At 41.1% G+C, this 6,156-nt stretch overlaps 1 long non-coding RNA gene across 1 annotated transcript; it reads left to right on the top strand.

Moving 5' to 3' along the window:
* Positions 1 to 84: 84 nt before the first annotated feature.
* LOC117283170 lies at positions 85 to 5,675 on the top strand. The gene is made up of 2 exons (XR_004514182.1): positions 85 to 167; positions 237 to 5,675. It is a non-coding gene; the product is annotated as an uncharacterized LOC117283170 (long non-coding RNA).
* Positions 5,676 to 6,156: the final 481 nt, after the last annotated feature.

The following is a 6,156-nucleotide window of genomic DNA, read 5'->3' as shown; positions in this document are numbered from 1 at the left end:
CTATGTAGAAACGACCGACAGACGTCAATTTATTTATTGTAATTCCATCATATAACACAGCTTCTTTACAGATCATCCATTGTCGTGGAATTAACGCGGTGGCTAGAAAGATATATACCGAGTGGGTCTACATTCCTGAAATTATTAATGTGCTTTGTTTTCGAGAGGTAGGTGGTTTGGACGTCTGTCGGAGAACTTACTATTCACTCCTGTAATGAAATGTGATTTGCTTTCAGGAGGTACCTAGTTGGAGAGTCTACTATGCTGACAACAATCTGAGACCTCTGAGGTTTTCAGTGCGGTGATTATGAAAAGTACTGGGCGCTGGGATGACTACTGTCTGTTAGAAACATGCTGACAAATCTTTATGGCTAGTAGGCTTTCTGTCTGACCTTGAAGCTGGAGGCGGTATGCCGTTATAGAGAAGTCACTGCCACTCCTGAGAATCAAATCCAGAATTTTCCACTTGTTCAGGTTGCAGCCTAGTTACCATACTGTCTGAGCTACCTGGCTCTGTAGTAATGCATTTCCTTAACAACTGCTCTCTTTCTGAGGTGGTATGCTGTTGGGTGTGCTTGCATTTTGTTTCCAAGCATTTCTCCAACACCTTGCTTTTATGTATCACATAGAGCATTATAAACAATTTGAATTTTTGGCATTCCTTCAGAGAGAAAATAATTTTATTTGTGCTGTGGAGTAAATGACATTCACAAGTCAACAGTGTGTACTTTGATATTCAAATTATAAAAAGCCAATATTTTCAGATTGTAATGTGATCCATATTAACTTTCTCTTCTAATTCTTTCTCCCCTCCCCTATAACAATATTAAATGAGAATCTCTATGTCTCCAGCTAATGATAAGAGACTCAAAAAACTATCTGAAGTAGCAGTCATGACCTGAACCAGTGATACCTGTCACTACAGTAACTAGACTGCAGGTTGGCCAATCAGAAATTAATGTTTTGTTCATGGAACAGGTGGAAATATTTTCATCACATCCAGACAAGCTGTTAGGCCCACTGAACCTATCTGATGGGAACATGGGAGTTCTTTCACTACAATTAAAATGGATGGGGCATGAGAATGACCCCCCACCCTATTTGATCTAGTACCAATGTTAAGAATGTGTGAAGCTATATTTCCACTGCCCCATTCCTTTATAGTGCTTAATTAAGTAGAGTGACAATTTCACCCTCACCATACCAGACATATAGCCCAGTGACCTACAGCCTGAGCTTATACTGAGCCTTGTAAACCATCTGAATGGTCAACATTGCTTCACAGAGAAAATTATCATCATTTAATCTACAGTATGGAGTTACTGACAGGCATTCATATGTAAAGTCAGAGTTAATAATAATAATAAATTTTATCAAGCCATAACTATAAAATACTAACCAAACTGACATTGATAAAATGAATGAGAACATATATCAAACTAACCTAACCTAACTCACAAGCACAGTGTCCAATGTTCCTTTAGTGTTCAGCTGTATCATTTCCCCCACTGTTTCTGTTAATACATGGGAAAATTTTCATTGTCAACATTGAATCACCTCGTGCTTAGGTGCCAGTAGACCCAGATGTGTCACCCTCATGCAAAGGCTGCCTCTCTCTACAGTGCGGGCCATTACTCCATTACATCTGCGGCTCTTACACAGTATGCAGTCCCCTTTTCCACTTCGGAGGGGGGGGGGCGACCTCTCTACAAGGCTCATTTCCTCATTTTATGAAAACCGCTGAACATCCCGTTTGTTCGTTTCATGAATTCCAGCTCTAGGGTCTTCTTCCCAGAGTTGATAGTTGCTTTGAGCTCCACTCTCTGATGCCCATCGCGGTTGCCCTCTTCTTTCTCGAGTACAGCGGCCGCTTGCCGCCTAGATCCTTTGTTGCTCTTTCTGTTTCATGGTGCGTCCATAAATTCTTCTGAGCGGCCCCACTCTCTGGGTTGCTCGCTTAACCTTGACCTTGGTATAATCCTTTCTGATGATGCCTCTCCTGACTCGTGCCACTCTGGAGGCGCTCCGCGGCCAGATTCTTGTCCCTACGCCTCTTCCCCAGTCCTGCGACCGGTATCACTGCGGTTTCTCCCTTGGGGACTTCTTGATGCTCCACTACGGACCGCGTCATTCCTGGATCGGGCTCAGTCTTCTCTGTATCTGCCTCCGTCGCTTCGTGCCAGGGCTTCATGTCCGCTGAGGTTGGCTCCTCTCATTCCAGATGTGCTTCCGTCGTTATTTTGAAGGGCATTGTCTGTTTTTGAGCACTCCTCATGACCCTCTCTTGATGTTCCATTTCGGGTTCCAGTCTCATCTGGTTTGTGTCTCTCTTGTCGCGAATGGCTTCCAGCCCTGCCGCCACTTCTTCTTGGTCGGCTTTCCGTTCAGCATTCCATTTTTCTCCATCGGCTTTCCACTTGACCATCATTTTTTTGAAGCCGGCAAGGCAGTCACGTGATAGCTACGTCGCTAGTCCATTGTTGCGCTCGCTTTTACCTAGAAACAGCTGTAAATATTCGCCCTTTTGTTGAGTGAGCTTACGCGAGATGTTTCTCGCGCCATTGCCTAGCTATGCATGTTACAATATTTTGAAACACCACCATGAGTTTTGGGACATACTTACATACCAAAATTGTGTCTTTTTTATGTTCTTATGAACAGTACTTACATTAATGAGTGTAAGAATAAAATGGTCTTGGATGAAGAGGAGCTTTATGTCTTGTGGTTGGATAACTTTAAAACGGAAAAAGAAAACCACTGGGATGCAGAATGAACAAGAAGTTAAGGGTCATTGGCTTTGCTTATATCAGAGAATTAGTCCCAGTGAGGAGCTGAGGGTGCCCTCTCCACTATGAGTTATTTTGTATAAGTACCCTTTGTATATATCTTAATTTGATCACTTTTGAATAATAACTCTTTCATCACAATTACACATTATCCAAGTGGGTAGGATGCAATGTGACGAAATAAACTCACGAGGTAGATGCTATGTAGAAATTTGCGTAACATGATGCAACATTTTGCAAAATTATAAGACCTGGAGAATTTCTTTTTGGACGCTCTGGAATATTTATGGAATATTTTAAGAAGTAATGGATGCTGTAAAGCGGTTTCATTTATGGTGTAATTAGCTGAGGTCTGTCACCCGGGTATTCACCGTGGATTGATTGGCTGCATACTGTGTAAGAGCTGCAGATGTGGGAGCTCCGGCCACTCCAGGAGTTATGGCCCGCACTGTAGAGAGAGAAAGCCTTTGGATAAGGGTGAAACATCTAGATCTACTGGCACCAAAGCAGTGTACTGCTCGATACGAGCTGGCCTTAAGGAGGGAGTGGTGGTAGTAGTTGGAGAATAGTCGCCGCAGGAGGAGACTATACTGTGTTCACATTACCTCAGTATTCCATTAATTACCAACATACAGGTACACACACAGCACAACCAGACTTCATTATCATCGAATTCAACAATGAACATTACAGACATGAAACAATTTGATGATGTGACGAGTATATTTGTGCAGCAGTTGCTCTCTATACTCACATCCAAATGCTCGAGTCGATTATTGGTGGGGATACCGGTTGTACCGAATTACACTTTCCGGGTTATTCTTTACTTGTTGCAGGGAAAAATGTCACGACTGCTTTGTTTAAAATCATTCCAAGTTCACCTTATCAAGCAGTATTCCAACTGATGCTATGTAACCTAAAATACTAAGAGCATCGTAAAATAAACCCTAAATAACACACGCTCGCAAGAACACTCATTGGACTTTGTCCATTGTCCTGCTAGAATGAGTCTTTTCTAATGGACCCAGCAGAGTAGTTGTGCCCCCCTCCCTTAAGAGAGGACCAAAACAGACTCAGTTCCTGAAATGGTACATTCTCTTGTTTTTTGAACACCAGACAATGAACACAATCCAAAAACCCAGCAAGTGATTCTAAGTGATATACAATATCAATTTTAAATTCTGAATGTTGGTGAATGAAGCGTAAGTCAGAAACATTTTTTTCTTCTCCTTCAGTTAAAGTACAGGCTTCTATGTCACATTCAGAGTCTCAGTTATTCTGCCCATCTTTCTTGTTCACATTTCTTATTCTCCGAGGTCTGTACTTTTGTCTCGTCATCATCCATCCTTTCCACATGGCTCTGCATGTCAGTCCCTCTGCTGTATCAGCTACACCAAGCAGCTATTTCGCTGCGCACAGCATGTGCTCACAATGTGGTGTAAAATTTATATACATTAAAACAGTTTCTGAGCTAGTGGGATGAGAGGTCTCAAAAATAAGAACTTCCATTGATGATTACTAACTCAGCTCCCTGGAGTTATTTACATATTAGTAAACTGAAAAACACATGCTGTAAACATACATTTCTTGGAAGAAGACAGGCTTTGCTTCACTCTGGTGGGAATACAGGGTTTGTTAAACTGACTGGCTGGATGCACATCACTGCCCTCATGTATATATACACAGCATACTGTACTGCCCCAATGTATATAACAGGAGAACCCAGACATACTGACCATTGGCGATACATTTGGGTTGCTTCAGCAGGATGGAATCAACACCAAATTCCAGTTCCAAACACTCAAGTCAGAAGTTCTATTGCCAAATATTAACCAACTTCGCACAGCTGCACCTTTTCAGCTCAGCTATAATCTATTACCAACATGTTATGGAATGCAAGGGTTCATTAGCATTCACAGCCAGACACTGGTCCCTATCCTGAGCCAGATGATTTAACTCCATATTCCCTTCTTTAAACATAAAGAATACACAGCATCAGCCTACCTTCACACTTTTCTGAGGACAACTGCAACATGCAAATACATTCGTGCGCTGCCCACTACTTTATATTGTGAAGACACACAAAATGGAACACATATTCCAGGACCATGGAGCAAGATCAGTTCTGGTGATGTAGCGACAGCCAACGTGTGGTGACACATGAGGAAGAGCTCTGCCGATGCAAAGTTATTGAGGGATGACTGCATGGTACATCTTAGGCAAAATGAAGTAAAGAGTTCCTCGGCAAGAGAAGTGTCAGTAATCAGAGATCACTTGCTCAGGGTGACCAAGAATTAGCTTCAGTTATGATGCAGTTCATTCAGGCAGTGAAGAAAACAGGTATGGAAGGAGGGGCATAACTGCACTGAATTTAAGTACATTTAAAAGCTATTCCTCTTGTGTCATTCCACAACATGAAACATCTGAATTCCAATTAATAATATTAATCACACTGCCTAATTTTATTACAGAATATTTCACAATTTTCAGTTGACTCTTTCCCTCTAAGGCAAAGGAGACCTAAAGCAAAAAGGAGTGCCTCAGTGCCAAATCACTTTCATTTTTGATCTCATGACAGACCACTCAGTTTCTCTGCTGATATTCACAATGAAAAGATGTAAGCAATTCTTTCTTGATCCTTTCAATTAAATTCTCTGTACTACTTCATTTCTCCAGAAGCAGAATCAACCCACCTTTATTGAACTTTCTTTTTATAATCAATATACCAAGTATCCTGCAAACGGATATCTCGTCTGCAATGTACAAAACAGCGTAGTTTGTATTCATCTGACCAATCCATAATATCTACCTCAATATACTCAATCCAAGTGATATATCAATCTGAAACTAACTGATCAATGAATTCAATCACATGTAATGGCAGAAGAACACAGATAACATACAGCAAAAAGCATATGATGCTGCTGAATTATGTGTATAAGCTGTCGATCCGTTTCAGTGACTACATTCTACTATTTGTTAGCTTCCAGTGCTGAATTAACATCATAACTGTAGGCGAATGTCATGTCATATCTGTTTCCACTCAAAAAGACGGCATGTGCACATTCAGCAGTCAAAATCAAATGGAACTCATTTGCACAGATGTTTTGTACCATGGGACTAAGTTCATTTCCCGTAAGTTAGAAAGGTTAGCAACAATAATCAACGCCAATATATTGTAGCATTCTACAAAATTGAAGCATGCCACACAGCAAAACTGTCTTACTTACAACATGAAAAACTGTGGCATGCTACAAGTCACATACTCTTCCTTTAGTCTAAACCCATCTCTACTGCTCTTATGATTTACTACATACATCAACATGTATGCACAGAAGTTTCTTCAGATGGCTCTGTGTACTGAATGACT

Source organism: Cryptotermes secundus, unplaced genomic scaffold (genome assembly GCF_002891405.2).
Source record: "Cryptotermes secundus unplaced genomic scaffold, Csec_1.0 scaffold526, whole genome shotgun sequence".
Taxonomy (NCBI): Eukaryota; Metazoa; Arthropoda; class Insecta; order Blattodea; family Kalotermitidae; genus Cryptotermes; species Cryptotermes secundus.
Note: the sequence above shows the minus strand (reverse complement) of the source record. Positions and strands in the feature narration are given on the sequence as shown.